Source organism: Labeo rohita, chromosome 20 (assembly GCF_022985175.1).
Source record: "Labeo rohita strain BAU-BD-2019 chromosome 20, IGBB_LRoh.1.0, whole genome shotgun sequence".
In the NCBI taxonomy this organism is placed as follows: Eukaryota; Metazoa; Chordata; class Actinopteri; order Cypriniformes; family Cyprinidae; genus Labeo; species Labeo rohita.
In genome coordinates, this window is record NC_066888.1 from 19,604,180 (window position 1) to 19,613,575 (window position 9,396).

Here is a 9,396-nt window from a genome sequence, read left to right on the forward strand (position 1 = left end):
AAACTACTGTAAAAAAACGATTTACAGTTCAGATTTTTCACAAAAACAAAAGGTTTTATAAAGTGATACATTTCACATTTCTTTAAAGTATCAATTTTTAAGAAAATAGAAAAAAGTATTCCTTTTATTAATTGAAACAATTATTATCAATAAATTATTATATTAATTTAAAAAACATACAAATACATGTTAGTGTTTAGATTTTTATGATGAATTATCTTCTTAATGATCCACCAGTTCACATTTACAGCTCTGCATGTTTGCAGGGTAAAAACATGGGTCGCTTTTCGCTTTGGTCTGAACAAAAACAACCCCAATACTATGCTCCTGCAAAACCACATTTCTGGGACCCTATTTTTTGAGACAGTGCCATCTAGCAATTCCATTCCAACAAAGAAATATCAAACAGACGCAAAGACTAGATCCATTGAAACTATTAATTTTTTTTTTTTTAATCTTTCCATCTTATTTTTAATGTAAAAGCTGACATAAACTTGAGTGTTCAAGGGGGTGTCAGAAATCTCCATTTAGCCCATTAAACTGTCCAAAACAGTTCATTGTGCTGCTGGATGTTGTAAATTAGTATTTGTATTCAAATTATTTTACATTTATTAAAGTACTAATAAACACACTAATTTGTACAGCAATTGTTTTACTGTTTACTTCACTTTGTTAAGTGGGTCACACGTCAGACATGAAGCGCAGCAGCTAATGAACTGAAGTCTAGAATATATTGAAATAAATTAGGCTAAATATTTCAAGAGGGTTACCCAGGGGTAAGTTCAGGATTAGGAGTTGGTTAGGACAATAATTAAGTATATACAATTAAACAACTACATTCAGTATTTCCTTAAAAATAATAATATACAGAATTGAATAGCTACTGCTATAAATAGTATGAGCTGTTAATGCATACATAATACAAATAAATAAATACAATAAAATAAAATAAAATAAAAATAAATAATAAAAAAAAAAAGTACATGGTCCTAAAAATGCGGTTCTGAAACTACAGCCTCCTGTATTGTAAGAATACCCTACTCAAAACAACAGGCATATTGAAAAAGCACATGCAATCTCTGCCAGCAGATGGCGCATTCGGAACTGCAGACATGTGTTTCCCCGGTAACCGCAGTACACAAAGCAGCACCGGACATTGAACGCGCAGCGCTCATGTTTATTTAATAAAATCATACCCTTTTGAAGTTTGATCGTGACACTAAGCTGTATCGCAATTCTGGTCTTCCCGTGCCTAAAATTTAAGACCTGTTAATCATAATTAAGACTTTCTTGTACAATTTAAGACTTTTTATGACCTTAAATTTGATAAACTAAATTTAAGACTTTTTAAGACTTTTTAAGGACCCGCGGCAACCCTGTATTAAAGGGATAGTTTCTGTGTATATGACTTTCTTCTTTCAGACAAACACAATCAGAGTTATATCAATAAACACCCTGGCTCTTCCAGGCTTTATAATGGCAGTAAATGGCTGCCATGAGTTTGAAGCTCAAAAGTGCATCCATCCTTCATAAACGTACTCTACATAGTTCCAGGGGGTTAATAAATCCCTTCTGAAGCAAACCATATTTTACACTTTTTAAAGTAAAAAAAAAAAAAAAAAAAAAAAAAACTTGTTCCAGCAAAATGCAAGTTATGCTTAAGTTGACTCTGTATGGCTGTTTGACCTGAACATTAGTTATTTTATTTTATAAGGTGTAAAATACGCTTTGCTTTGAGGGCTTTTATTAATCCACCGGAGCCATGTTGAGTTTGTTTATGATGGATAGATGCACTTTGAGCTTCAAACTCATAGCAGACATTCACTGCCAATTTAAAGCCTAAAAGAGCCAGGATGTTTATTGATATAACTCCGATTGTGTTTGTCTGAAAGAAGAAAGTCATGTACACATACAATGGATTGAGGGTGAGTAAATCATAGGCTCGTTTCGATTTTTGGGTGAACTACCTGTTTAATTGGTCAAGCGTTCATGAAAAACAAAAAAAATAATTTTTTAGCCATTTCTTGAAAATGGGCAGAGTTAGGCAGTTTATAACGACAGCATCAAACAGTCAAAGTAAAGGTCTGTGAAAGTGAATTTGTACCTCTTTGTGATGTGATGTGAATGGAGAGAAAATAAGAGCTTGGACAAGCAGTTCTGTTGCATGCCCCATAAGGGCAAATCTGCAGGATCGGGCCACTGTGATGTGGTCAATGAAGTTCATATGTGTCCATTTTAACACCAAGGTTGGTCTGGCTGAAAACATGAGCAGTTTTGTCTTGGCAAGGTTGAGTTGATGGTCATTCAACATCCAGCAAGGCATTTCTGTTCAGGAGGCAGAGATGCGAGCAGTAAGCATCAGAAAATCCAGCTGAAATGAAAGGGAGAGATGTGTGTCACTACAATAGCAGTAATATTAAAAGCCATGTTTCTGAATGACAGACCCAATTATTTTAAACTCTAGGCCCAAATGACATGTTTTAATGGTCCTAGTTAATCCAAAAATTAATGTAAACATGATGTGCAAAAATGTTCAATATCAATAACGATACTTTGATTTCAATACTGGTTCCTGAATTTTAAAGCCCTTGATGCCTTGCCACAGCCAGTGACCAGCACTTGATTTAGGCACATAAAGCATTCTGCATGTTTACTGTTTCACTGATGTTGAAGTATTAAATTTAAGACATTTAATACTTCAAACATGACATTTTTTGATACTCAATAGTTTTGAGGCAATTTGGTGAGTGCCTAAAAAGTATCAAAAAACAATAGCCAGCCCTACCCAAAGTTGAAAATTATCTTGTTTTACTCACCCCCATGCATTCCAAGATGTCTTCTGCAAATCACTTTTGGAGTCCAAGATCTGTTGAGGCATAAAATGCATCTAAGTGGGTATACCAACATTCTGATTATTCACAAATGTATTGTAGAAAGCATAAAGGTAACCCATATGGATCCAGATAATGAAACAAACCCAACAAACATGAGACGTCCACCCGACGTGCAGATCATGTCTATATTCCGACAAAGACGTTGAAATGACGTCATTTGGACGTACGTTTGCTCAGTGGGAAGCACTACGGTTTAACTATAAACTTTTGCTTCTGCATAAAATGACAATGATTGTCAAACAATAAAATTCACAGACATCTTTTCATGCAGCCATTTACACTGATTTTAATTACACTGATGGTTAATTTATTCACCCCTTACCACATAGAAACTGAAAAATATACACAAAGAACCATTTAAACTGAAAAAAAGTTCCACACCTGAATTGTCATGTTTATCTGCTGTAGATCTTCAGTCTTTCCACACGACCTGAAACAAAAAATAATAATAATAATTTAATACTTTGTATTTCATTCAGACTTTACAGCCCATACTCCACTGAGACAATGATCTGGAAGCTGAGCAGGAGAGGTTAACAGTGACTTTAGCTCAATTTATAGAAAGTAAATTTATATTACTTACTTTGTCTTAGCTGCATCATATTACAGTAGCAGTGTAACTGTCCAGGATGGATGCAGTTTTCATCAACGATCCCATATGTAATGACAGTTTACTCAGTCTCAGGCCTCAAGATGTGCGTTTCATTCCTAATTAGAACACAAAGATTATTACAATTATTATTACTTATAAGACAAAAATATGCACTTACACGTGCATAATATAGATGTACGCGAGCAAATGCGTCCAGAATGTGAATGCAGCGCTTTTTAATTGCAAGTCAGATTGAGCGATTTCCCATAGAAAACCATTACAAAACATTCAACACATTAGTGACAATGGAGGACCATATTCTGAGAACTTTTAAAAAAATATATGTACAGGAGAATATAAAAGGGTGAAAGCGCCTACCTTGCGATTTAACGTTATCATGCTGCGTTCATATTCATAATCAATAAAGTGAACAGCTACTGAATTCACTATAAAAACAGTTTCTGATATCACTTAGTCACTTTCAGCGTTTCAAAATGTCCCGCGTTTTAAGAGTTTGAAAAACTGTCGGGTACTTCCGGATAAGCAAAGACTTTAAGGTTATATACACATATATGGATTTTGATACGAATAACTACGAAAAACTTGTTTATAAATGCTAATGTTACCTTTAAAACTAAATAACACAAATGCGCAGCTACACTATAAAAATGTCGTTTACATGTATGAAAGACTCACCTCAGTGGTTGTGATGATGTCTGCTGTAGTATTGTCCGAATTTTTTGCAGTTGGTGAAACAGGTTCACTGAAGAAAGAGCGCGTTATTTTCTCACACATTTCCGAATGGATGAGCTGAAATAAATTCAAATCATTCGCGCGCGGTGTTCCATCCTTGTTGTCCAATACAGAAACAACTCAGCCAACCGTCGTGGGCGGAGCGAAACTAGCGGCAAATTTGAATCTGCGTTCATGAGCGGATTGTGCGCGGGCGCGCGCGAACACACTCTCTTTAAACCTACTGTTTACTAACAGTACATGTTTTTTCTAATTTTTACGGAAATAATCTGTAATTATTACATGACATTTTATGTTAAATTACACATTACTCTGTAAAAATACAGAAAATTTCCTTTTAAAAAACAGAAAATGTATGTAATATCAAACTACAAACAATTATCTGTAAATTTAATGGTGGAAATTTAAAATACAGAAAATATCTGTAAAACAACAGGTATTTCACCGTATAATGGAAAAAGGGTAAAATACTGTAAAAAAATACAGAAATTAACATGTAAAATTACGTTTATTTTTAACAGTGCAGCTACTCTTATGAGAACCAGGCTGGAAAACTCATGTGCACCCCTGGTTATAATTAGGGGCCAGTCACCAAAGGGAGCCCAATAACCACCGTATCCGTTCGTTTTTTTCTTCTTCGTCATCTTCTTCTTCTAGTCTATAGAACTGTTTGTGGGAAAGTTATGGAGTTTTGCACACGGACAGAGGACAGTCTCATCATTAACCACAGTAAATTTGGAGTCTCTAACTCAAACTCTCTAGCGCCACCAATAGGCCAAACTTGCAATCACGTTTCTGCTAATACCTTTTGAACCATAAGGTCTAAAAGCAAAATTCTTCTGATTCCTTGGCTCCTGTAGAGTGAAATGAACAATAAATATTACATTTCTATGGTCAATAATTTTCGCAATTTTGAAATTTCCGAAAAATCTACTTTTACTTGTCCTACCCTTTCGAGCCAGTCAGATTTTCACCAAAAGTGGCTCAGATCATCTTCAGAGCATTCTGACTAAAAGTTATCAAAAGCTTTTTGATATACCAAACCATTTTTGTGAAGTGTGTTAATGAATTTGACAAAATTTGTGCAAAAATGGACATGAGGTTATATCTCTGCAATGCTTTAGCGGATTCCGACCAAACTTGGTATGTGTTATAACAAGCATAACCTGAGGACACATGAATAGTTTTGGCACAGTACCACCCACTGGTCAAAAGATATTAAAAAAAAAAAAAAGAACCATGAAAACTGACCAGTTTGGCCAAAAATCATAAGATTGGTCTTATTAGGAATAGGATGCCAAATCAAATGTGGTCATCATCCATTTTGAGTTTTGTAGTAAAATTCTGTATCGACAAATATCTTTAACAGGGGGCTCCAACCTTGCTCCTGGAGAGCTACCATACTGCAGAGTTCAGCTTTAACCATAATCAAACATACCTAATCCAGCTAATCAAGGTGTTCAGGGCTACATAATTACAGACAGGTGTGTTGGAGCAGGGTTGAAACTTGCTCTTCAGAAGCAGGGTTGGAGAATTAAAGACAGCTCCTTAGCTTTTCATTTAATTGGCCCCTTAATTGCTGCTTGCAGCTATATTTTTATTTGAAAGTGTATTATATAATATTTCACAATATTATTGTTTTTACTGTATTTTTGATCACATAAATGCACCTTTGGTGAATATTTGAGACTTACAGACTCTAAACTTGCACAACTTGCACCGAAGTGCACAAATATCATAATTGACTACTATGATGTTTATTCTAGATATTTACATAAATTCTGTTATTTTACATCAAAGCAAACTCATGAAGCACAAGTTTCTCACTGCTATTGTAACACTGACTAATGCTGTTTAATTTAGGATAATAAAACCGCAATTGGATTGAACTGATTTGGACTGATAAATAAACATAGTCCCTGCACCTTTAAAATCAATAAAGTCATTCTTGAGTGACTAGAGGCAGGTTTTGAGCATGTAAACTATCTGATCCAGAGAAAGTCAAACCCATTTATGCTAACTCAGCCTCTGACCACAGCATTAGCTGCCCCGATTCTTGACAAGCAATTGGACGTGGTGCGGCCTTGTACTTAACATGTTAATTGCTATTACATTTTCCAATGGCTCAGTGAATTGTTCCCTGAGTGTGGCCACTGACATCTTGACCTATTGTAAATTTTCCTGTGATTTATTGGGATCGTCCGGCGGTCGTTTCTATCGTCATAATGGTAAAGCTCTGTGGTTGGGCCTCATGAATATTTCAGAAGCCCAATTAAACTACTGCTGACCTCAAAATGCTTTGGATCTGCAGGTAACATCAGGACAGTGAGGGCCGTTTGTGGCTATCATCTTAATTCTACACACCCAAGGCCGGCTTTTCCTCAGCTTGAGTGTTTTCACTTGTCATCAACTCATCAAATAAAGAAGCAATATCTTTGTTCAGGCTCACACACCCATTAGCGTATTCATATTGTTTGTGAAAGTAATGTGATGAAAATGCTAAACAGAAACTGTAGAATATTTTCATTGGTCATGGAACATGACTTCCGCTATTCGCCGACGTCTGTTTCCATTGTTTAAAGATGAAAGGAATGATTTCCATTCCATAATGGAATTTAAATTCAAATGTCAACAGCAATTTCTCCCACCGTATGCCCATATTTCTGCCGCTCGGAAAGTTTGGGTGCCCTTGCTTGCCTTTGCACCTCCAGCTGTGTTTTTTTTGCATTTTCATCTCTTTAGTTTGCATCTTGTTCAGTTCTTCCATCACAGAGATCTACAAGCATTGAATTAAACAGCAGGCTGTCTCTACTGAAGGGAACTTTGAATAAATGGGGCGCCATGTTGGCTGAATTAAACTGAATTTCACTGTAATTTCAGTGTTTCACCTTAAGCACCTTGTGGACTTCTTTCCCAAGTAAAAGCACCTTCCTGCATACAGATGCCTCAGGAAGAGATGAGTCTCCAAAAGAGGTCACCTGGAAATTATAGCAAAAATGTTGACATACAAGGTCAAAATAAGCAGTGCATGTAGGTGGTTTTTCAACTGCTGGCACTGTTATATTACAGGCTTTGGTTTTTGCATATTTCAACTTTTCTATGATATAGAAACTGTTTGTATGTACTATATGTCTTAATAGTTTTCTCTTTTCTAAAGGTCTTAAAACTGTAGTAATATTAAATATTATTACTAAAATAATAAATAAAAAATATTATGAAGATAATTTAAATACATTTCACAAATGTCCAGAGTTTCCCAAATGTCTGGAATGTTATAAGTTTCCCATTTCCAGGAAAATGAACAATTTCAACCTTAATGTTTCTTTATTCTAAAAAAAAAAAAAAAAAAAAAAAAAAAAAAAATCACTCAAAAGTTTGGGGTCAATAGATTTTTTTAAATAATCAAAGGCTTTTTACTGTTGTTTTAAACTTTTCATTAACCAAAAAATCCTGAAAAACAAATAAATAAATTAGTGCTGTCAAATGATTAATCGCGATTAATCGCATCCAAAATATTTTTTTGTTTTGTTTATATGTGTGCATACTGTGTATATTTATTATGTATATATAAATACACACACACACATGTATATATTTAAGAAAAATATGTTGTATATATATATTAAATATATTTATATATAATCTCAATTATATGAATATAAATATATACATGTAAATACATGTAAATATTTTAACTATATATATTGTATTTGTGTGTATTTATATATACATAACAAATATACACAGAATACACACATATCATGTAAACAAAACTTTTATTTTGGATGCGATTAATCGCGATTAATCGCTTGACAGTACTCAAATAAATAAATAAATTCGATACCATAGACATTTTGAGCAGCACAACTATTTTCAGCATTGGATAATTTTAAGAAATGCTTCTTTAATATGCATCAAAGCAGCATATTAAAATGATTTCTGATGGGTCATGTGACACTGAAGACTGGAGTAATGATGCTGAAAAATCAGTTTTGCCATCACAGGAATAAATCACATTTTTAAATATATTAAAACAGAAAAAAAAAGTTATTTTAAAATGTTCAAAATGTAATTTATACCACAGAATGCTATCTAATAACTAATATGATGGAAATTACATAGTGGAAACATGGTGGGGGGGTCTATATTTTAAAAGAATATAAAGTGTGAAAAGTATAAAGAGTGTGAGTTTATTTTCCAAAAGTGCTTATGAAAAAACACCCAAACTAAACCATGACGGTCATCATCCTGTTCATCAGACTGTCCTTTATTTTGAGCTGATGACTGAAGTGTGGATGAAGAGGTTCACACTCTTTAAACAGGTCACACACAATCTTGGTCCGCACTCATTTCTCTCCTTTTTCTTTATTCGTTTGGTGTTATGCTGATGAGACTTCGCTCCCTGTGATGGCCCATTTGACCAAATTTCTCCTGTGAGGGTCATCGGAAATTTGATTCAGTGTTCCCGAGGGAAATAAGAATGGCAGAAGGAGGCCGGCCAGACCCAGGTTATAGAGCCACTTGGGAGGGGGGGAAAAGAAGGGAAGTGGGGTGGTTTCCCATCAGGCAGAGCAATAACCTCACCTCCATTGGGCGAGCAATAATATCGCCACAGGACCAAATAAAACTGCGAGAAGCTTATCAGCACCACTTGGGTTGAAAGCCCACTGACTTGAACAGTCACAAAATACAAATGCTTTTGGCATTTATGAGCTGCTGTCATACAAAGGCCATCAGTTATTCCACAAAAAATATTTCCTCCGGCCATGTTTCCAGACTCTCCTGTTGCTCCTCCACCACACTGTACGGCAACAGCTCCATTATCTAAAATATAGTCCTAGACAGAGCAAGCAGACTTCCTGCAGTTGTATACAAGATCATGTCAGATATTGTACTCCAAAAACAAACAACACTTATATGGCAGTTATATTAGCTTATTGTAAGGGCCTGCAGGTAGCTGCGTACACCCAGACTGACCCTAAAACACTGATCATGTTTTATTGCCCATTATATCACAGACCCTGCTAATGTGTCCCAGTCTTACACTACATTGTGATAAAATGCATCAATGTATTAAAAACAGACTTTACTGCCTCTCTGCCCACAAAATCTTATTTTGTATTTTATGCGGGCAATCAGTTTGTAACTCTGTGTTTT

At 35.0% G+C, this 9,396-nt stretch overlaps 1 long non-coding RNA gene across 1 annotated transcript; it reads right to left on the minus strand.

The window, feature by feature from the left end:
• Positions 1-1,862: 1,862 nt before the first annotated feature.
• LOC127182510 (uncharacterized) lies at positions 1,863-3,043 on the minus strand. Its single transcript, XR_007829922.1, has 3 exons — positions 2,978-3,043; positions 2,817-2,866; positions 1,863-2,371 (listed from the first exon to the last, which is right to left on the minus strand). It is a non-coding gene; the product is annotated as an uncharacterized LOC127182510 (long non-coding RNA).
• Between the last annotated feature and the right edge of the window lie 6,353 nt (positions 3,044-9,396).